At 34.8% G+C, this 25066-nt stretch overlaps 1 pseudogene; it reads right to left on the bottom strand.

Annotated features, from left to right (window-relative positions):
* Nucleotides 1–792: 792 nt before the first annotated feature.
* Nucleotides 793–25066, bottom strand: part of LOC149145074 (adenine nucleotide transporter BT1, chloroplastic/mitochondrial-like) — a 37429-nt pseudogene continuing 13155 nt past the window's right edge.

Raw genomic sequence — 25066 nt, 5'->3', positions numbered from 1 at the left:
GAGGTGAACACAGTTGCATAGGTTTCGAGCCAATCTGATAACTTTGAATTTTTTAGCTAAATCCTAAGCACCTAAGCAATTAAACATATAGTAGATGCAATAGCATATTTAGCATGGATGGATATTCTCAAACTGTGTAAATTTTGGACGACATATGATGTTGATCGATGGCCAATAGACCTGGTTTCCCTTGGGCAGGTTGAGGCCACCAAACATATTTTTTGTTGCCCGCCTAAATATGATTAATAGAAAAAGGAAGTACTTAAGAGCTTACACAAAAAAAAGAAGAGAGATTTCCCAAAGGCAACACTAAGACCATTATTCTCTCACAATATTAAAATTTAGATACGCAAACACAATTTCTCTAAATGAAAATCAGTGTTAGACATATGTGCATGACGTCTCGTTAAGATATCCTCCTTTCTAATTGAGTGGAGTTCTTCACGTATATGTCAGAGGTAGAATAGATATATATATATATATATATAAACTCAATACCTGCTTACCATACTCATTTAGAGAATGAAATTTCCCAGGGTAGTGAATCTCCTGAAACTCGTCCATTGTAGGAAAAGCTTACAAAAAACGACAGATTTCTCTTGAGCAAAGCATATAGCCTTTACTAATGAGAAATATTAAACCCTCATCAACTCAAGCGGAAATGTAGCTTTGTTTGTATAAAAGGCATGAATTTCTTTTGCTTGGCCATTTCAACTTGACAGATTCCAATTCACTCTACATAGCTAGAGCTGAACAGCGTAGGAAGCTTCATATCCAACTATAAGAAATGTTTTAACTATATTCTTCAATAAGAAACCTCTTACAATCTTCATAACACATAACGGATACACCCACAATTGGGACCAACTTCATGCAACTTGGACCTAAATCCTTGTATAGACCAGGCATGCCTTCTTTCTCAAGTACACTAGATAATGCATGGAATAGATTATTATAAACTTGTCTTGCACTCAGAGCACTTATTGCATTTTTTTTCTTGCGACACTACTTGCGATGGCACCTATTGCAGATGCAACAAAAAGGGTTGTTAGATTCCCTATTTGTTATGCTTTAGTAAGCTTCCTATAAAGCTTTCGTAATGTTTCATAGGCAAAATAGTTTGTTGCAATATAAAGCACAACACCTATCAAACTTGGCATGAGACATTGTAGAGTCTTCAAAATGTATTCAAAATATCATCCACTTTCACCTTTATCTCCACCATTTCACTTACATGTCGCAACTCCATAGCCATATAATCTTTCATTAGCCTCTATTTTCATAATTATATGGGTTACCTTTGTGTTTTCGAAAAGATAATGATTTCTAGTATTATAAGTGAATTAAATGGTTAAAACTTAGAAAAATGGCATATACTTGCTAATACTTAAAAGTGTCTTGAGTTTCATGACATGTGTAGGTCATTTTGAAGCTTCCAATGCACCCTTATGTGGCCTCCAATGCTCAACTTCGAATTCCCTTCAAGATATGGAAGAAGATTTAGATAAAGGTTAAAGAGGATAGGTGTCTCATTATTACCTATTTGAGTTGTAACTCTATGAGATTTTCTAGGGATCTAGGGAGAGAATAATGGACCTCCATTAATGATGTAGCTTCTAATATTTTTGTATAAATAGGAGAGCCTTCTCCTTTCAAAGGCATGTGTAAAGTTGGGGAAATGCTCATGTTTTGAATATAGAATTTGGATTTGGCACCATGCTCATGAGTGATGTTCACTTTGATTTGGTTATGCTTGCATTTGGAGCCTCTCAACTTTCCATCTCTCATGCTTTTGGATTAGCCACCTACAATTTGTGAGATTTTTTTTTTAAGTTTTATTGTTCTTCAAAGATTAAGATTTATTTATTTCATATCTTTTCGAGTGTGAGAAGTTAAGAGTGATTGTTTTTATTTGCTTTCTACGTAGAAGTTAAGAGCAATTGTTTTTATTTTCTTTCATATCTTTTCCTGTGTGAGAGGATAAGAGTGATTGTTTTTATTTGCTTTCATATCTTTTCTTGTGTGAGAGGATAAGGGTGATTGTTTTTATTTGATTTTTACCTAGAGGTTAAGAGCGATTGATTTTATTTGCTTTTTACCTAGAAGTTAAGAAAACTTGTTTTTATTTGCTTTCATTTCTGAAATAGTGGTGTGCTTTTCAATTCGTGCAAAATTTAAAGATTAAGATTTCAATTCCGCGCACAGTACTATAATTTCTTTGGAATTCATTGTGAATTAGAATAGGTGAATTTGGTTTGTCATTATTTGGTTTCGTAGTTAGGTTGATCTAAATTGAAAGTTAATTTCTAGCATATATAATGCACGCACGCTTCACAAGTTTTACGAAACCCTCGGGTTGACAATTAAATGATAGGTAATTAATTTGCCTCAACATTTTGGCGTCGTTGCCAGGGAAGTGTGCATAGGAACTAGCTTTCAGTCTAGAGTTCATTTTTTTTTATCTTTTTTTCTAGATGCATGATTAAAGGATGTAGATGCATGAATAATTTAGCTGCATATCATTTATATATATATATATTGATCTAACCATTTATGGATGAAAGATCTAGAATGCAGATTAAACATTCTTTGGAGCACAAGGACTACATTGAGGAATGGTATGAAAAAGCAATTGCGCCATGACATTCATCCATCCTTCAAGGGATCTTTGCGACAAATCTAAAGGTCAAAATGACTTTTCATGTCCTCATACACAATCAGGTACATTTTGCAAATTTGGATATGAACATTTTAGAAAGTTTATCCTTAAATGGCTCCATTTGAAACATTCATTCATAGATATATATATATATATATATATATATATATATATATATATATTAAGTAGATAAATCAGGAAAAATAAAATCAAGCTTGATTGCATTTTTTTTAAGTTTTTAGACTTTAAAATCTTTTAGAATTTTATTTACTTTCTTGCATTTTTTTCATTAACATCTTAAATATTTTCAATAAAAATTTGATGTTTTGATTCTAAATAATTAAAAAATAAAAAATCATGTTTTTGAAATAAGGAAAATGTAATTTTTTTTTAATAAAAATTTTCAATTTTTTTAAGAGAATTGACATATTAACAAATTGATAACTAGCTCTCACGCGACAGGCAAAGAAAAAAAATTGCATTAGCTTGGAATCCAAAATTCAAAAATCCATCATAATAAAAAAACAAAAAAATAAAATCCAACTCGAAGAGGCTCCAGTTTGTGCAACATAGCTAAAAAACAGTTCTAAATTCTAATATTCTTTGCATGTGTTCTAAACTGTATAATACGAGCCAGCTGGTTTGGTCGTTCACACCAAAGAAGGGTCGAATTAGATTGATAGGGTGGTTTTGTTATGATCCAACTACTTTGGTAGGTTCAGCTGGCCAGATTGACTTGTTATGGTTTGTAGTGACCTTCAAAACATTGTGTCTTGTTCTTCAACGCCATTTTCCTCCAATTCCTGGTTCAACACTTGCTTGTTGACAGCCCTGTTTTTAGGTTCCAGTACATTCATTTTGAAGCCTTAGTTGCCTTAAATTGCAAACCATTAATTATTTCTATAAAAAATCACAATTTCAAAAATAAGAATCGAAGCTACCATAATTTGTTTGAAGAATAACAGTCGAACCAGAAGTTGGGGAGAAGTTGATCAAGCTCTTCATAGTGGATCTACTAGACAGAAGTTTCGTGACTTCCATTCATGGCTTTGATGAAGTTTTTCAAGTGGCCAATCCTATCGACTTCATCCCTAAAGATCCCCAAGTAAGTAACTTGCCCGCTTCAATTTTCCCAGACAAGATGTCGTTCACATATATGCATCTAAGTATTAATACTTATAAACTTGAAATTACTGTTGTGTAGAATGATGTCATCTAGCCGGAAGTTGACAGAACACTAAATGTTCTGAGGGCTTGCACAGAGGCCAAGACCGTAAAGGGTATGGTGGTCACATCTTCTGTATCCACGCTTATGAAAGGAGCAGAATCAGTGCATTGATGAAACCCATTAGATGTGTATCTCCTTAATGGATAAATACATAACTAGTATTGAGAGCCACCACACAGCAAATCGAACCCAGAAAGCCCAAGTGCAATACTTGCAAAAGAAATGCGTAACAACTCAAAATACGTCATTTTTTAAACATGTTTTCTGGTCAAATGAAAGAAAACCTTAGAAAAATAAAACGTGGGTTTCTCTCAAAACGGGGTCAGTTATAAAACCAAGGAACGATTTTCTCAAATTTTGTAACCAATTGGTAGATATTTCGGGTTCTTAGAGCTTTATTTTCGACGTTACGTGGAAAAACGGTTTTGAAATCCTGCAAATCGTTGAAACAAATCCAATTTGATTAAGTCCATGAGAAAGACGTCTTGGTGTTGAAGGAGAGCAGATTAAAAAAAAACGGTTACAAACTTCATGCGCAGTGCCAACACTTGGCTCCCGAATATGCTGCTGCTACCGAGTCAAAACCATGTACCAGTGCTGCTACCGAGTCAAAACCATGTATCAGTTCAGATATTCACTTTCAATGCTTTGAATTTTCGTTTTCAACAATGGCAAATTTTGTATTAACTTTTTTTTGTATATGTATATTTTGATGTTAGTTGAATGTTGTTTTAATATTTTATATGTATAATTTTTGTTATTTTTATTTTTATTTTTAAAAGTGTATATATATGTTTATATAATATTTGTTTTTATCATTTTTTTTTAATTTTTTTAATGAAGTGTTTTTATAACATTTGTACATTTTTAGGTATTGTTATGATTTTTGTTATGTTTGTTTGTATATATGTTTTTCTCGTTATGTTTTTCTTCTGTGTACATCTATTTTACTTTTTAGTTTTGTAAATATTTAATTAATTTTTGGATTGCGTGTTTCATTATTTTTTAAGAAAATTGCCATGGTGTCATAAAAAAAACTGATGTGAACTTCATTTAGTGACTAGAGCAAATTGAGAAAAAGTTGTTGTGATGGTCCACTCAGACACACCTATCGAAGCAAGAAATAATATATATATATATATATATATATATATATATATAATAAAAAATTTGTTTTATTCGCACTTTTTCTCGAAAAGGTATTGATCAATTTGAAGATTGGACTGGTTATTTGTTCATAACAAAAATGCATAGATGTGTGTACTTAACTATCTATTCAGGATTTTAGCTACAGAAACTACACAATTCTGCAGCTATGTATTAACTCAATGATCTATTTGTCAATAATGCATTCTAATCAGAAAATCATGATCAAAATTTATTGGATTTGTCTAATGATTGTGTTTTCAAGCATGATACAGGAAAGAAGAAGAACTATAAAGGCGCTTTATCTGGGGGATCAATTGATGAATTTTTTATTGAGGATTGTTTTGCAGGAATCATTAAGCATTCGCGAATAATATTTCTTTATCTTTCTGAAACGCTATGATTCAAACATAAATTGAGAAAATTATTTCCTTTTAGAAATTGGATTTATTATCACAATTGTGAAATTGGACTAACCATTTGAAACGAAAAAACGTCATGAACCTGTCAATTATGCAAATTTTTCATATGTACCTAGAGAAATCGATCACTTCTCTTTGAACACACTTACATTTGTTGCAATGTTAGTGCCATGTTTATTTTCAGGTTCGAGGGTAATCAGAGAATTGAAGGAAGCCAATTATGCATGATTGGTTTTCTACGACCAATTTCAAGAAACATGAACCAATTAAATCCATTTCTATCATTCATAAATGCCATCATTTTTCCTCTCCAAACTCACAAGCTATCCAAGCATTTTTGCTAAGCATCGTCATCACCATTTTCCTTGCAAAGAGTCGCATGTTTCCTCCACATTTTCCATTCACATTTTTCTTAATTCCATTCATAGAGACATTCAACTCACTTACATGTTGATTTGTCCTTTTTCTTTCTGTTTGCTTGTTTACCCTCTTGTCATTTTCCTTTCCATTAAATAAACCTCGATCCAATGCAAAATTTTCCATCAATAGTCCTTCCAAAATCATTATTCCATACTCATGTTAGATGATGGGGGGTTCATAATGCCTCCCTTCTAACAAGTCTTGGCCTATCGACATCAGCACATTATCTAGGTTTAGGGCTAGAGTCTTTGTTATTACCTTGAGTCTTGTATGCACCAATGACAAGTTCTCTCACTGACAAGCATGGGAATACATCAATGTCCCTTGAGCATTGTATCTTGCAAGTGGCTAGACATTAGCTCATCTATTCGCACTTCGCAAGATGTACTTAGGTACCTTGGCACTCGTTGACATTAATGGTGAGTTTGCCTCGCATTGGTTAACGACATTCACCAATGGTTGGTAATCCAATGACTTCTCTTCATGCTCGACAACAACACATTTATTCGCATGATTAGAATTGTACCATCAGGTTTTGTAGCAGGTGAAGGCTATATCATTTCAGCATTTTGCAACAGATACAATAGATTTAGCAGCAGCAATAAAGACTCCACTTTCACCACCTTATCCACCACTTATGCAACCAAGAAGTAAATGAAATTCTACATCCTAATCCATGATCCAGCAATAGCTAAAACTTCTCTACATATGCATAGTTTTTCCACATCCTAGGTAAGTAAAGATATGTTCTTTCATAGCTTTTAATCATAGAATTGCTTGAATACTAAAATTATAATTTTTGGAAAATACTTCACCATATTTCCTTTCTCATTTGAAAAAATATTCGTAAACACCTTTAGTTGGGGGGGGGGAGGAATATACATTTATGATTACTCTTCATAATCACTTCATTTCATCATAACATACTTTTCCTAATCACTATGATTTCATTATGGTTCAAAAGTTATGTGATTTGCAAATAATGCCTAAATGATGAGCATATTATATGGCGGATTTAAAGATGCAGTCTTAAATATGTTCATTAAATATTGCTGCAACAAAAAGAAACAAGGTATTGATACACAAGGACCAATACCAATTAAGATTTGATTGTCACACAAGAACCAACCAAACATGTTGCAATTCAATGTATGATAAGGAATATTTTGCAAAAATAAATGAAATTGTCAAATGCAAAGTTCAAGGACAATTGATATAAGGCAAGGTCATTCAAAAAAAAATCATGATTAAGCAATGCAGTAGATTGATGAGCCTCATCATTGGGTAATTATATGGGCCTTAATTCACCTTCTAGCTTAGCCAACTATTCTCACAACTTATTGCATACTTTTGATTATATTTTGTTTATGAGATGAGTTATAGTTGGATATTTTGCTTTGTGTTCTAATGTGCATTTAATACGGGATTAAAGGATAAAAGCAAAGAATTTTGGCAAAGACCTTGGTCAAAACTTGAATGAGACAAGGGAAAGGAATTATAGGAAGTAAATCCTCCTCATTTACTACCTTCCATTCGAATATTCCTCCATCAGCTCGGAGTGCAAACATCCAAATCATGAGGACTAGAAGGCAGCCAACCAAGTGAAAGACAAAGCACCAATTTATCTCGAGTTTGGGAGCCGAACCTCCCTAATTTTAAGGAAGTCGTTGGAGACTTCAAATGTATAAGTAGAGAGGCCTAGGACCTCAGTAGGATTCAGATTTTTTATTGTAAAACTCTACTCTATTTTCGAGCTGCAAGACTTGTGACAGTTTTTGATGTAATCCATGGTTTTGATAATAAGAATGAGTTTTGTTTTAAGCCAGCACTGAGATAACTCAGAGGGTTGAAGTTATTGGGTTAGGGCCCAACCCTAGCAGCCAAGGCTCCTCTTTATTGTACATGTATGCTAGCATAGATTCATGGTTTAATTGTTCATTTGCTTAAGTAGTTGCATTTCCATTACAACAATGTAGAGTAGATTGGTTTTATTTTAGTTTGCTTCCATTTGGGCCTTATTTCAATTAGCAGGTTAGAAAGGAGAAAAAAATCATCATAAGGTTTTCACCAGGTGTCTCGACCTCACCTCCTCCCCCTGGGACCATGACTTGAAGAAGAGACCCTTCAACAACCCCAAAAACATAGATTTCTAGTTCTTGCATGAGCTTTGGAGTTTGTTATCTTGATTCAGTACTTGGTTAATCATTGCATTGTCATCTTTTACAATCACTCTCTTCCTGCAATAAGATCTCACTCATGTTCTCATTCCCTTCAACACTTTCTTCGTGCATAATATGGGCAATTAGTATGGTTTGATGCTCTTTACCTTTGTAACTTAGATAGCATCATTAGGGTAGTGTTGATTTAGCAATTCTGCTTGGCATAGCTATTTAAATAGTTAATTAGGATATGGTGATTTTTAGCATTACATGTTGTTGTTTTCCTCATTACTGATGTAGAGTAGCTCTCTTAGAATAAATTTTCTCTTCTTCCATCAAAGAATCAAGCTTCTTTTGACTCTATAGAAATCTAGCTTGGAACCCCTGAGGTCTATCACTGGATGAACAGTGACAATAGGCAGGACCTTCACTGTTACTTGTGCATATAGCACTGTCACCTCCAAGTTTGTACGAACGCCGGGTTGATAAGTAAAGTTGGTAGCCTAGGAGTTGCAACATCCTTGCTACAATATTGGCGCTCATCATAGATTGCATGAAGACATGCAATAACGTCAATTGGGGGGTATGTAGAGTCTCGAAAATGTATTCAAAATATCATCCACTTTCACCTTTATCGCCACCATTTCACTCACATGTCGCAACTCCATAGCCATATAATCTTTCATTAGCCTCCATTTTCATATTTATATGGGTGGCCTTTGTGTTTTCCTGATTTGGAATTTATCCAGGACAAAGAATTAAAGGTATTACAGACTCATGTGCATGGATGTGCCTATGTACTTTATGCAATGGATCAATAAGATTGCAAAATACATAGACACTGAGGCAGTTAGAGAAAACATAATAGGAAAACATGTAATACAACAAGTTTAATAAGGAGTTCACCCAATGCTCCTGGGCGACATCTCTTGGTCCAGCTTTCAATGGTGGCCTCTCTATTATGTTTTCAAAGCAGAGTTTCTTTACAACAATGAGCTCAATTTGAGTCTCACTCAACAAATATGAATCAGTAGGATTGGAGTACACAGACTCTCCTTACTGGTACTTGACCTCTACTGGTCATAGTAGTATGAGTCCAATCTGAAACTCATACATGACAGGCCTATGCCGAGGAGCTTGCTTGAACCTCTCAAGCTTTCTCTGGAGTGCATAGACTCTTTGACTCTCTCTGGCTCTATCTGGCTCGATGTTACCTTTAGGTCGGCTCGGCTTCTTCTCTCTGTTATCTGCTCTTAGCTTTTCTGTGTCTAACTAACTCCTCTCTGTGTGTCTATCCTCTACTTCTGTTAGTTTATGGCTTTAAAGCCAATCTGCTTTCTGTCAGTTTGCTTCCGCTTCCCGGTGTTCTGGTTTTCCTACCTCTGTCTGTTCGAACTCCCCTGTTCTGCGTCATCATCACTGTGTAACGCTTCACAGGGAGGTGGCCACCTATTCTATAACGGGTGAGTGCATCAGGTTCCTTAGACACATTTGAATGGCCGTTATTTCCGTTCGCTCCAAGATGCTTGTGAAACACGAATCTTCTGCCAACTTATCATCCACGTTACACTTAAAATCCCATGTAATCTTGCTTTATAACCTTGTCAAATCCGGTCATTTATTGGGACGCGCCTCCGCCGTTGATATGGGCCCCCCATATCCTACAATCATCGTTCATATCAAGCAGGTAAGTAGGGTGATGTTTACCCGTCTGATGTGAGCGGTTTTCTCTCTCTTTCGTCGCACGTGTGTCACTCAATGTGTGGCATTGGGCGGGACTCGGTCAAAACTGCTTACCGCCTCGAGGCCTTCCGATATCCTGCGGGTTTTGTGGAATCCATGGAACCGAATTAATTACTTTTCCACATTTCATAGCCATTTCGAGTCTGGGCACTTTGGGGCTTTCCTTCACTGAGGGGGATGCCCTACGATACACGATTAGCGCTTTATCAAAAACCACCCCTGTTTCTTGAATTAGCCTCTGGTTTTTCCAATTTGCACTAGCGCGTTACCATGGGCCAACGATCTACGCACTCGACCAAGTGTCCTCGTTGCTCCGTGCTGATCACAATTGCAACTATCACGAGGATTCCTTCTGTAGCTTGATCTTTCTAAGACTTGAATCTGTTTGGCATAATTTAAATGAGTTTATGAAAACTTAGAGAGTGTTTAGGATCCAATTCAGATCATGGCCTTCCCACTGAAAAAGCTTTTGGACCCCAAAAGTTTATTTTTATGCATCAATCAAGTGAGGGTACTGATTCCTCGCTTGCCCAATTTCTATCCATTTCGCACTGCCTGGTTTTGAACCTTTGAGTCCAATCCTAAGGTACTTAACATCCCCTCTACGTGTAGTTCTCACCTTCCTGTCCAGTACTATATCTTCCTGCAATTCATTAAGATATTCAGGCAACAGACCATCATTAGAAGGCAATTGACTCTGCTCTTCGGGATCTTCAATTAATGAAGGTTCAAATAATCTCAAGCTGTCTGCATTAACAACTAAGTAGATGTGCATGTAAGCTGGTAAATCAAAGTGAAAGGCATTCTCACCAATTTTCTCAAGTATTTTGAAAGGTCCATACCTTATTGGCTTCAGCTTCTTACCTTCACCTTGCATTATGTCTTTGCCGATATACAGCCAGACTTGATCACCAACTTGGAAACTATGCTCCATCCGATGCTTGTCATGCCTTGCCTTGTACTTGGCTTGGCTCTTTTCCAGTTGTTCATGTACTGCCTGGTGAATCTCTTGGATTTGTTCGATGAACTTGGTTGTCTTGTCCACATCACTGTGTCCACCAACCGTTGTGTCTTTACCAAAGACAAAATCCAAGGGAGACCTTTGTGTGAAACCAAAACAAGTCTCAAAAGGAGATCTTTGTGTAGAAGAATGTTTAGCTCGGTTGTAAGCATGTTGCACATAACATAAGTGTTCATCCCAAAGCCTAGGATGCTTGCTGCAATAGCCTCTGAGCAACTGGATCACTGTCCTGTTGACTACTTCTGTTTGGCCATTTGTTTGCAGATGAAAAGTTGTGCTCTTCTTCAGCCTAGTGTCCATCAATTCCCACAAACTTGACCAAAATTTCCCAACAAATCGGGTATCTCGATCAGATATAATGGAAGTGGGTAATCCAAAATGAACCCATACATGCTGAAAGAACAACTTTGCAGTTTGTTCAGCTGTAATTTGTTTGTTACAAGGTATTAAAATACACATTTTGCTGAACATATCCACAACAACATATAAATAGTCATGACCTTTCCTAGATTTAGGCAGTCCTCCAACAAAGTCCATGGAACACTTTCCCAAGGAGGGCAAGGAACTGGTAGTGGAGTGTACAAACATTGTTTTCTATTGTTGGGCTTGCTTTTAGCACACATGGTACACCCTCTTACATATCTAGAAACTGTCTCATTCATTTTTGGCCAATAACAAAATCTTTGCAGCTGTGCAACTGTTTTACTTACAACAAAGTGACCTGATATTAGAGAAGTGTGTGCCTCTCGAATTATATTTACTCTTTCAATTTGTGGAATGCATAGCCTCCCAAAATTATACAAGCGCTGGTCCTTAACATGATAGTCCAATTCTTCTACTTGTTTGCCATGACTTAAAGTTGCATATACATATTTAAAATCTATATCTTGAGCATATTGTTCAATGTAGTTTTCATGCAATACTGAATTATGCTTAAGTATAGTGGATGCATTTATGATTGGTCTGGACAACATATCTGCAACTTTATTGTGTATGCCCTTTTTATACCTGATGACTAGATGAAACTGTTGCAGAAAACGCATCCATATATAATGTCTTGGTTGTTGCAACTTAGTTTGGAAGTGTAAATATTGAAGTGGTTGATGATCAGTATGTATAACTATCTCTTTGCCCATTAAGTAATGTTTCCACTTTTTCACACTTTGTACTAATGCATACAATTCTTTATCATATGTGGGATAGTTAACTACTGCAGAATTAAATGTCTCAAAATGATAACATATGGGTTTACCGTGCTGCATCAACACTGCTCCCATGGCATAGTCACTGGCATCCATTTCAATCTCAAATGGTCTTTGAAGATCGGGCAGTGCTAGTACTGGTGTTGTACTAATCTTTTCTTTCAAGGTGTCGAAGGCTTTTTGTTGTTTGCCTCCCCACTGAAACACCTTGTTCAATCTTGTTAAAACATGTAAGGGAGCTGCAATTAAGGAAAAGTTAGAAATAAACTTTCTCCAATATTGTGCTACTCCTAAGAAGCTTCTAAATTTCGTAGCAGAGTTGGGTTTAGGCCAGTTTAAAATGACTGCAACCTTAGAGGGATCTATCTTCAATTCACCACCCCCTACAATATGACCCAAATAATTCAAAGATGTTTTGCCAAATTCACATTTTGAGAGCTTAACATAAAGATTTTCTTTTTTCAAAACATCTAGAGTCTGCTTAACATGCTTTAAATGTTCTTCCCATGTTTTACTGAATATAAGAATGTCATCCAAATATACAATGAAAAAATCATCAAGAAAAGGTCTGAGTACATCATTCATTACTCTCATGAAAGTAGCAGGAGCATTAGTTAAGCCAAAAGGCATAACCAACCACTCATACAATCCTTGCATTGTTTTGAAAGCAGTCTTCCATGCATCTTGCTCTGCAACTCTGACTTGATGATAGCCACTATGCAAGTCCAACTTGGAAAAATAAACAGCTTCCTTTAATTGATCCAATAGATCATCTATGCGAGGAAGGGGATAACGATTTTTTATCATTATCTTATTCAGTGCTCGGTAATCAATGCACATTCTCCATGAGCCATCTTTCTTTCTCACCAAGACAATTGGAGACCCACATGGTGATGTCCTAGGTCTGATGAACCCCTTCTCGAGCAGCTCTTGTACCTCCTTCTTGATTTCTACATTCTCTAAAGGAGACAACCTATACATTCTGATGTTAGGCAATGGAGCATCTTGCTACAAATTAATATCATGTACTATTTCCTTTTTTGGTGGCAGACCTTTAGGTTTTGAACATTATATCATATTCTGAAACAACTTTTTCTAAATCGGCTTGTTGTTTAGCATCACATCCCTCAAATACATTGGTTTTATCAGGTTTCTTTTCCTTTACAACCATTAGTAAAAATTGTTTGCATTAATTTACAATTCTTTTCATCTGCCCTGAGTTTATGAGAGTATAATTATTCTTGAGTTTATGAGCTCTTACAATATAATGGATTCCATCTTTAACGAGTTGATACTCTTTCTCAGCTCTATGGAAAATAGCCTTTCTATCATACAAGTAAGGACTTCCTAAAACAATTCCACATATATCCAAAGGAACTATATCTAACTCAACCTCATCTACAAATGCTGACGCAAAAGAAAACTTAAGTTTACATTGTCTAGTCACTTCTTTGCAATTGCTTCAAAAATTAAATTTACTTATGAGCCACTATCAAACAAAGTATCAATCTTTTGATGGTTGGAAATAACTTGAATATGAAAAAGCTCATGTCTTTTCCTCTCATTTTCTTCATTATCAGTATATTGTGCAAAATTACTAGTAGATGCTTCAGAGTTTTTACCTTTTATACTTGTGGTTGTGGTTGTTGTTTCATCCCCTGAGTTTGACCCCAAATCCTTTTGAATAGCTGTAGCAGTCTTCTTCTTCCTGCCCTCGAATTTCTTGGGTCTCAGCTCCGGATGTAGAATCCAATAGTGTTCATCATCATGCCCATCCTTTTTACAGTGACTGCATGAAGACTTGGTCTTTTGTACAGTATTGGCCTTCCTCTCTTACCATTTCTATTTTCTCTTTTCCTTGCTTTTGCTTGCAGTGGGTTTTGATGATCCCCCAACTTCTGGGTTCACACTTTTTCCTCTAGCTTCTAGATGTGTAGCCTGAACAAATACCTCATCTATGCTAGTGGGATTAAACATGAGAATAGTGTGCCTTAAGTAGCTGTGTAGACCACCTATATACTTCAGCAGAGTTTCAGGTGAGTCTAAAGAAATTCCTAGAATCAAAGTTCTTTTCCTAAATTCTTGAGTGTAACTTTGTACACTTTGCCCTTTTAATTGGCAAAGAGTTTGCCAGCTCATCATGGCTTGCTGCATATAGGCTAGTGGATAGAATTGATTTTTAATTGCAGAAACAAATTCACTCCAGACAGAAAGAATTTTACCATGTTTCTTCATGTCAGCTTGTGTCCTGCCTTCCCACCATACCAAGGCAGTGCCTCCCAGGTGTAGGCTGGCCATTTGAATCTTACTCTTGTCTGAATCGACGCTCTGCACTCTGCAATAAACATCAATATTTCTAATCCAATTATCCATCTTCTCTACATTCAACTCTCCATCATATATTGATAAATCAAATTTAACATCTAATTTAATCAAAGATGTTTTCTTTTTGTTTTCAGGGCTACTAGGAGGTGTGCAAAGTTTTTCTTCTTTCCCTTTGCCTTTAGAGTGGTCATGGAGGAGAGATTCTTCTGCTCCTTTATCTTGTTTGGAGTTTGATGAATCTTCAGCTCTACCTTTATTAAATCCTCTATACATTTCCTCCACCCTGGCTTTCATGGTCAGGAAACCATCCATGAACTGGGAGTCTGATTCCAAGGGGTTTTCTTCTGACATTTTCCTCTTAGAGTGGACTCTTCCAATTTCAGGGTTAGCTTCAACCGACTCTCCTTCTCCTAATTTAAGCTTTGATCTAGTTATCATTCAACAACAAAATCCAACACAAGCTTGTCTAACTTTAGTAACCTAGATCTCTGATACCACTTGATCTGGAATTTATCCAGGACAAAGAATTAAAGGTATTACAGACTTATGTGCATGGATGTGCCTATGTTACTTTATGCAATGGATCAATAAGATTGAAAAATACATATACACTGAGGCAGTTATAGAAAACACAACAAGAAAACATGTAATACAACAAGTTTAATAAGGAGTTCACCCGATGCTCATGGGCTATGTCTCCTAGTCCAACTTTCAGTGGTGGCCTCTCTATTATGTTTTCAAAGTAGAGTTTCTTTACAACAGTGAGCTCAATTTGAGTCTCACTAACAGATATGAATCAGTAGGATTGGAGTACACAGACTCTCCTTACTGGTACTTGACCTCTACTGGTCATAGTAGTATGAATCCAATCTGAAACTCATACATGACAGGCCTATGTCGAGGAGCTCACTTGAACCTCTCAAGCTTTCTATAGAGTGCATAGAATCTCTGACTCTTTCTGGCTTTGTCTAGCTCGATGTTGCCTTCAGGTCAGCTCGACATCTTCTCTCTGTTCTCTGCTCTTAGCTTTCTGTGTCTAACTAACTCCTCTCTGTGTGTCTGTCCTCTGCTTCTGTCATTTTATGGCTTTAAAGCCAATTTGCTTTCTGTCGATTCGTTTCCGCTTCCTGGCATTCTGGTTTTCCTGCCTCTGTCTGTTCAAACTCCCCTGTTCTGCGTCATCATCACTGTGTAACGCTTCATAGGGAGGTGGCCACCTATTTTGTAACGAGTGAGTGCATCATGTTCCTTGGACACATTTAAACGGTCGTTATTTATGTTTTCTCCAAGATGCCCGTGAAACACGAATCTTCTGCCAACTCATCATCCACATCAGACTTTAAATCCCATGTAATCTTGCTTTATAACCTTGTCAAATCTGGTCATTTATTGGGACGCGCCTCCGCCATTGATCTGGGCCCCCCAGATCCTACGGTCGTCGTTCATATCAGGTGGGTAAGTAGCATGACATTTACTCGTCCGATGTGAGTGGTTTTCTCTCTCTTTCATCGTACGTGTGTCACTCAATGTGTCGCATCGGGCGGGACTCAGTCAAAACTTCTTACCACTTTGAGGCCTTCCGATACCCTGCCGGTTTTGTGGAATCCACAGAACTGAATTAATTACTTTTCTGCATTTCATAGCCATTTCGGGTTTGGGCACTTTAGGGCTTTCCTTCACTGAGGGGGACACCCCGCGATACGCGATTAATGCTTTATCAGAAACCACCCCCGTTTCTTGAATTAGCCTTTGGTTTTGCCAATTTGTGTCAGCGCGTGTTACCATGGGCCAATGATCTGCGTGCTCGACTGAGGGTCCTCGTTGCTCCGTGCTGATCACAATCACAACTGTCATGAGGATTCCTTCTGATAGCTTGATCTTTCTAAGACTTGAATCTGTTTGGCATAATTTGAACGAGTTTATGAAAACTTAGAGCGTGTTTAGGATCCAATTCGGATCATTTCCAAAAGACAACGATTTCTAGTATTATAAGTGAATTAAATGGTTAAAACTTAGAAAAATGACATATGCTTGTTAATACTTAAAAGTGGCTTGAGTTTCATGACATATGTAGGTCATTTGGAAGCTTCCAAGGAACCCTTATGTGGCCTCCAATGCTCAAATTCGAATTCCCGTCAAGATATGGAAGAAGATTTAGATAAAGGTCAAAGAGGATATGTGTCTCATCATTACCTATTTGAGTTGTAACTCTATGAGATTTTCTAGGGTTCTAGGGAGAGAATAATGGACCTCCATTAATGATGTAGCTTCTTATATTTTTGTATAGATAGGAGAGCCTTCTCCTTTCAAAGGCATGTGTAAAGTTGGGGAAATGCTCATGTTTTGAATATAGAATTTGATTGGCACCATGCTCATGAGTGATGTTCACTTTGACTTGGTTATGCTTGCATTTGGAGCCTCTCAACTTTCCATCTCTCATGCTTTTGGATTGGCCACCTACAATGTGTGAGATTTTTTTTTTAAGATTTATTGTTCTTTGTAGATTAAGATTTATTTATTTCGTATCTTTTCCAGTGTGAGAGGTTAATAGTGATTGTTTTTATTTGCTTTCTACCTAGAAGTTAGGAGCAATTGTTTTTATTTGCTTTCATATCTTTTCCTGTGTGAGAGGATAAGAGTGATTGTTTTTATTTGCTTTCTACCTAGAGGTTAAGAACGATTGTTTTTATTTGCTTTCTACCTAGAAGTTAAGAGCAATTGTTTTTATTTGCTTTTGTATCTTTTCTTGTGTGAGAGGTTAAGAATGATTTTTTTGCTTTCATTTCTGAAAGAGTGGTGTGATTTTCAATTCTTGCAAGATTTAAAGATTAAGATTTCAATTCCGCGCGTTGTACTATAATTTTTTTGTAGTTGATTTTTGAATTAGAATATGTGAAGTTGATTTGTCATTATTTGGCTTCATAGTTAGGTCGATCTAAATTGAAAGTTAATTTTCTAGAATATATAGTGCATGCACGCTTCACAAGTTTTACGAAACCCCCGGGTTGACAATTAAATGATAGGTAATTAATTTGCCTCAACATTTTGGCGTCGTTGCCAGGGAAGTGTGCATAGGAACTAGCTTTCATTCTTATTTAGATGCATGAATTATTTAGTTGCATATCATTGTTATAAAAAATATATAAAAATATTTTGATCTAACCATTTCTTTCAGTCTAGAGTTCATATTTTTTTAGCTTTTTTTTCTAGATGCATGATTAAAGCATGTAGATGCATGAATGATTTAGTTGCATATCATTGTTATAAAAAATATATAAAAATATTTTGATCTAACCATTTACAGATGAAAGATCTAGAATGCAGATTAAACATTCTTTGGAGCACAAGGACTACATTGAGGAATGGTATTGAAAAGCAATTGCACCACGACATTCATCCATCCTTCAAAAGATCTTTGCGACAAATCTAAAGGTCAAAATGACTTTCATGTCCTCATACACAATCAGGTACATTTCGCAAATTTGGATATGAACATTTTAGAAAATTTAATCCTTAAATGGATCCATTGGAAACATATATATATATATATATATATATATATATATATATATATATATATATAAGCAGATAAATTAAGAAAAATAAAATCAAGCTTCATTGCATTTTTTTTAAGTTCTGGAATGCATTTTTTTTTTAAGTTTTTAGACTTTCAAATCTTTTAGATTTTATTTTATTTCTTTTCTTTTTTCATTAACATCATAAATATTTTCAATAAAAATTTGATATTTTGATTTTAAATAAATAAAAAATAAAAAATCATGTTGGATTTTCATTAAAAAAAGAAAAGAAAAAAAGAAAATCATTTTTTTCAATAAAAATAAAATTCTTCATGTTTTTGAATAAGGAAAATGTAAATTTTTTTAAATAAAAATTATCAATTTTTTTAAGAGAATTGACAAATTGATAACTAGCTCTCATGCGACTTGCAAAGGAGAAAAATTACATTAGCTTGGAATCCAAAAATAAAAAATCCATCATAATAAAAAAATAAAATCTTGCTCGAAGAGGCTCCAGTTTGTGCAACATAGCTAAAAAACATTTCTAAATTCTAATATTCTTTGCATGTGTTCTGAACTGTATCATAGAAGCCAGTTGGTTTGGTCGTTCACACCAAAGAGGGGTCGAATTAGATTAGTAGGGTGGTTTTGTTCAGATCCAACTGCTTTGGTAGGTTCAACTAGCGAGATTGACCGGTTATGGTTTGTAGTGACCTTCAAAACGTTGTGTCCTGTTCTTCAATGCCATTTTCCTCCAGATCCTGGTTCGACACTTGCTTGTTGACAACCCTGTTTTCAGGTTCCAGTACATTCATTTTGAAGCCTTAGTTGCCTGAAATTGAGAACCATTAATTATTTCTATAAAAAATCACAACTTCAGAAATAAGAATTGAAGCTGCCATAATCTGTTCGAAGAATAATAGTCGGACCAGAAGCTGGGGAAAAGTTGATCAAGCTCTTCACAGTGGATCTACTAGATGGTAGTTTCTTGGCTTCCATTCATGGCTTTGTGGAAGTTTTTCATGTGGCCAGTTCTATCGACTTTGTCCCTAAATATCCCGAGGTAAGTAACTTGCTCGCTTCAATTTTCCCAAACAAGATATTGTTCACTTATATGCATCTAAGTATTAATACTTAGAAACCTGAAATTACTTCTGTGTAGAACGATGTCATCTAGCCGGAAGTTAACAGAACGCTAAATGTTATGGGGGCTTGCATAGAGGCCAAGACCGTAAAGGGTATGGTGGTCACATCATCTGTATCCACGCTTATGGAAGAAGTAGAATCAGTGCATTGATGAAACCCATTAGATGTGTATCTCCTTACTAGAGAGATACATAACTAGTCTCGAGAGCCACCACACAGCAAATCGAACCAAGAAAGCCTGAGTGCAATACTTGCAAAGGAAATGCGTAATAACTCAAAAAATGTCATTTTTTAAACACGCTGTCTGGCCAAATGAAAGCTAATCTCAGAAAAATAAAACGTGGGTTTCTTTTAGAACCGGGTCAGTTATAAAAACCAGGAACGATTCTCTCAAATTCGTAGCCAATTGGGAGATATTATGGGTTCTTTAGAGCTTTATTTTCGAGGGTACGTGGAAAAACAATTTTGAAATCCTGCAAATCATTGAAACAAATCCAGTTTGATTGAGTCTATGAGAAAGACGTCTTGGTGTTGAAGGAGAGGAGTTAAAAAAAAAACAGTTATGAATTTTATGCACAGTGCCAGCACTTGGCTCCCAAATATGTTGTTGCTACTGCGTCAAAACCACGTATTAGTTCAGGTATTCACTTTCAATGCTTTGAATTTTCATTTTCAACCGTGGCAAATTTCGTATTAACTTTTTTTGTATATGTATATTTTGATGTTAGTGGAATCTTGTTTTAATGTTTTATATGTATAATTTTTGTTATTTTTATTTTTAATTTTAAAAGTGTATATATATGTTTATATAATATTTGTTTTTATTATTTTATTTTTTTTAATGAAGTGTTTTTATAACATTTGTACATTTATAAGTTTTGTTATGATTTTTGTTATGTTTGTTTGTATATATGTTTTTCTTTTGTGTACATCTATTTTATTTTTTAGTTTTGTAAATATTTCATTAATTTTTAGATTGTTTGTTTTATTATTTGTTTTAAGAAAATTGTCATAAAAAAAATTGATGTGAAATTCGTTTAGTGACTAGAGCAAATTGAGAAAAAATTGTGATGGTCCACTCAAACACACTTGTCGAAGCAAAAAATAATATATATATATAATAAAAAAATTGTTCTATTTGCAAATTTTCTCGAAGAGGTATTGATCAATTTGAAGATTGGACTGGTTATTTGTTCATAACAAAAATGCATAGATGTGTGTACTTAAATGTCTATTCAAGATTTTAGTTACAGAAACTACACAATTCTGTAGCTAAAAAACAATTATGCAGCTTTGTATTTAACTCAATGATCTATTTGTCAACAATAAATTCTAATCAGAAAATCTTGATCAAAATTTATTGGATTTGTCTAATGATTATGTTTTCAAGCATGATGCACGAAAGAAAAAGAACTATAAAGGCACTTTATCTGAAGGATCAATTGATAAAAAAAAATATTGAGGATTGTTTTGCAGGAATCATTAAGCATTCACGAATAATATTTCTTTATCTTTCTGAAATGCTCTGATTCAAACATAAATTGACGAAATTAGTTCCTTTTAGAAATTGGATTTATTATCACAATTTTGAAATTGAACTAACCATCTGAAACGAAAACACGTCATGAAAATGTCAATTATCCAAATTTTCGTATGTACCTAGAGAAATTGATCACTTCTCTTTGGACACACTTATGTTTGTTGCAAGGTTAGTGCCATGTTTATTTTCAGGTTCCAGGGCAATCGGAGAATTGAAGAAAGCCAATTACGCATGATTGGTTTTCTACGACCAATTTCAAGAAACATGAACCAATTAAATCCATTTCTATCATTCATAAATGCCATCATTTTTCCTCTCCAAACTCACAAGCTATCCAATCATTTTTGCTAAGCATCGTCATCACCATTTTCCTTGCAAAGAGTTGCATGTTTCCTCCACATTTTCCATTCACATTTTTCTTAATTTCCATTCATAGAGACATTCATCTCACTTACATGTTGATTTGTCCTTTTGTTTTCCGTTCGCTTGTTTACCCTCTTGTCATTTTCCTTTCCATTAAATAGACCTCGATCCACTGCAAAATTTGCCATCCATAGTCCTTCCAAGATCATTATTCCATACTCACGTTAGATGATGGGGGATTCATAATGCCTCCCTTTTAATAAGTCTTGGCCTATCAGCATTAGCACATTATCTAGGTTCAGGTCTAGAGTCTTTATTAGTACCTTGAGGCTTGTATGCATCAATGACAAGTTCTCTCACTGACAATCATGGGAATACATCAATGTCCCTCGAGCATTGGACCTTTCAAGTGGCTCGTTATCAGCTCATCTATTCGCACTTCGCAAGATGTACTTAGGTACCTTGGCACTCGTTGACATTAATGGCGAGTTTGCCTCGCATTGGTTAACGACATTCATCAATGGCCGATAATCCAATGACTTCTCTTCATGCTCAACAACAACACATTTATTCGCATGATTAGAATTGTACCATCGGATTTTGTAGCAGGTGAAGACTATATCATTTCAGCATTTTGCAACAAATACAACAGATTTAGTAGCAACAATAAAGACTCCACTTTCACCACCTCATCCACCATTTATGCAACCAAGAAGTAGATGAAATTCTACATTCTATTCCATGATCCAGCAACAACTACAACTTCTCTACATATGCATAGTTTGTCCACTTCCTAGGTAAGTAAAGGTATGTTCTTTTCTAGCTTTTAATCATAGAATTCCTTGAATACTGAAATTATAATTTTTGGAAAATACTTCACCATATTTCCTTTCTCATTTGAAAAAAAACCGTAAACACCTTTAGTTGGGGGGCGGGGAGAACATCCATTTATGATTACTCTTCATAATCACTTCATTTCATCCTAACATACTTTTCCTAATCAGTATGATTGCATTATGGTTCAAAAGTTATGTGATTTGAAAATAATGCCTAAATGATGATCATATTATATGGCTGATTTAAAGATGCATTCTTAAATATGTTCAATAAATATTGCTGCAACAAAAAGAAACAAAGTATTGATACACAAGAACCAATACCAATTAAGATTTGATTGTCACACAAGAACCAACCAAACATGTTGCAATTCAATGTATTGCAAGGAATACTTTGCAAAAATAAATGAAATTGTCAAATGCAAAGTTCAAGGACAATTGATATAAGGCAAGCTCATTCAAAAGAAAATCATGATTAAGCAATGCAGTAGATTGCATGAGGACATGCAATAACGTCAGTTGGGGGGTATGTAGAGTCTCCAAAATGTATTCAAAATATCATCCACTTTCACCTTTATCGTCACCATTTCTCTCACATGTTGCAACTCCATAGCCATATAATCTTTCATTAGCCTCCATTTTCGTAATTATATGGGTTACCTTTGTGTTTTCCAAAAGATAATGATTTCTAGTATTATAAGTGAATTAAATGGTTAAAACTTAGAAAAATGACATATACTTGCTAATACTTAAAAGTGGCTTGAGTTTCATGGCATGTGTAGGTCATTTGGAAGCTTCCAAGGCACCCTTATGTGGCCTCCAATGCTCAAATTCGAATTCCCTTCAAGATATGGAAGAAGATTTAGATAAAGGTCAAAGAGGAAACGTGTCTCATCATTACCTATTTGAGTTATAACTCTACGAGATTTTCTACAGATCGAGGAAGAGAATAATGGACCTCCATTATAATGTAGCTTCTTATATTTTTTTATGACAGTCTTATCCTTTCAAAGGCATATGTAAAGTTGGGGAAATGCTCATGTTTTGAATATAGAATTTGGATTTGGCACCATGCTCATTAGTGATGTTCACTTTGATTTAGTTATGCTTGCATTTGGAGCCTCTCAACATTCCATCTCTCATGCTTTTGGATTGGCCAATTACAATGTGTGAGATTTATTTTTTTAAGATTTATTGTTCTTCATAGATTAAGATTTATTTATTTCATATTTTTTCCAGTGTAACAGGTTAAGAGTGATTGTTTTTATTTGCTTTCTACCGAGAAGTTAAGAGCACTTGTTTTTATTTGCTTTCATATATTTTCCTATGTGAGAGGATAAGAGTGATTGTTTTTATTTGCTTTCTACCTAGAGGTTAAGAGCGATTGTTTTTATTTGCTTTCTACCTAGAAGTTAAGAGCAATTGTTTTTATTTGCTTTCATATCTTTTCCTATGTGAGAGGTTAAGAATGATTGTTTTTGCTTTCATTTCTGAAAGAGTGGTGTGCTTTTCAATTCCTGCAAGATTTAAAGATTAAGATTTCAATTCCACGCGTTGTACTATAATTGTACTATAATTTCTTTGGAGTTGATTGTTGAATTAGAATAGGTGAATTTGGTTTGTCATTATTTGGTTTTGTAGTTAGATTGATCTAAATTGAAAGTTAATTTCTAGCATATATAGTGCACGCATGCTTCGCAAGTTTTACAAAACCCTTAGGTTGACAATTAAATGATAGGTAATTAATTTGCCTCAACATTTTGGCGTCGCTGTCGGGAAAGTATGCATAAGAACTAGCTTTCAATCTAGAGTTCATATTTTTTCAGTTTTTTTTCTAGATGCATGATTAAAGCATGTAGATGCATGAATGATTTAGCTGCATATCATTGTTACAAAAAAAATATAAAAATATTTTCATCTAACCATTTATGGATGAAAGATCTAGAATGCAGATTAAACATTCTTTGGAGCACAAGGACTACATTGACTAATGGTATCGAAAAGCCATTGCACCACGACATTCATCCATCCTTCAAGGGATCTTTGAGACAAATCTACAAGTCAAAATAACTTTTCATGTCCTCATACACAATCAAGTACATTTCACAAATTTGAATATGAACATTTTAGAAAGTTTAATCCTTAAATGGCTCCATTGAAAACATATATATATATATATATATATATATATTTTAAGTAGAGAAATTAGGAAAAATAAAATCAAGCTTGATTGCATTTTTTTTTTAAGTTCTTGATTGCATTTTTTTAATGTTTTTAGACTTTAAAATCTTTTAGAATTTTATTTATTTTTTTGCATTTTTTTCATTAACATCATAAATATTTTCAATAAAAATTTAATGTGTTGATTTTAAATAATAGAAAAATAAAAAATCATGTTAGATTGTCATTAAAAAAAGAAAATAAAAGAAAAGAAAATTCATTTTTCTTTTTCAATAAAAAACAAATTCTTCATGTTTTTGAATAAGGAAAATGTAATTTTTCTTTAATAAAAATTATCAATTCTTTTAAGAGAATTGACAAATTGACAAATTGATAACTAGTTCTCATGCGACCTGCAAAGAAAAAATTGCGTTACCTTGGAATCCAAAATTCAAAAATCCATCATAATAAAAAAATAAAATCCTGCTCGAAGAGGCTTCGGTTTGTGGAACATAGCTAAAAAACAGTTCTAAATTCTAATATTCTTTGCATGTGTTCTGAACTGTATAATACGAGCCAGCTGGTTTGGTTGTTCACACCAAAGACGGGTCGAATTAGATTGATAGGGTGGTTTTGTTATGATCCAACTACTTTGGTAGGTTTAGCTGGCCAGATTGACTCGTTATGGTTTGTAGTGACCTTCAATACGCTGTGTCTTGTTCTTCAACGCCATTTTCCTCCAGATCTTGGTTCGACACTTGCTTGTTGACATCATTGTTTTCAGGTTCCGGTACATTCATTTTGAAGCCTTAGTTGCCTGAAATTGAGAACCATTAATTATTTCTATAAAATTTCACAATTTCAGAAACAAGAATCGAAGCTACCATAATCTGTTTGAAGAGTAACAGTCGAAAAAGAAGCTGGGGAGAAGTTGATCAAGCTCTTCATAATGGATCTATTAGACGATACTTTCGTGGCTTCCATTCATGGCTTTGATGAAGTTTTTCATGTGGCCAGTCCTATCGACTTCGTCGCTAAAGATCCCCAAGTAAGTAACTTGCCCGCTTCAATTTTCTCAAACAAGATGTCGTTCACATATATGCATCTAAGTATTAATACTTAGAAACTTGAAATTCCTGTTGCGTAAAATGATGTCATCTAGCCGGAAGTTGACATAA

This window comes from Pinus tabuliformis, chromosome X (assembly GCF_031772625.1).
Source record: "Pinus tabuliformis cultivar Carrire ecotype Pingquan chromosome X, CPIR1, whole genome shotgun sequence".
In the NCBI taxonomy this organism is placed as follows: Eukaryota; Viridiplantae; Streptophyta; class Pinopsida; order Pinales; family Pinaceae; genus Pinus; species Pinus tabuliformis.
The sequence above is the reverse complement of the archived record's forward strand: the minus strand, read 5'-3'. Positions and strand labels throughout refer to the sequence as shown.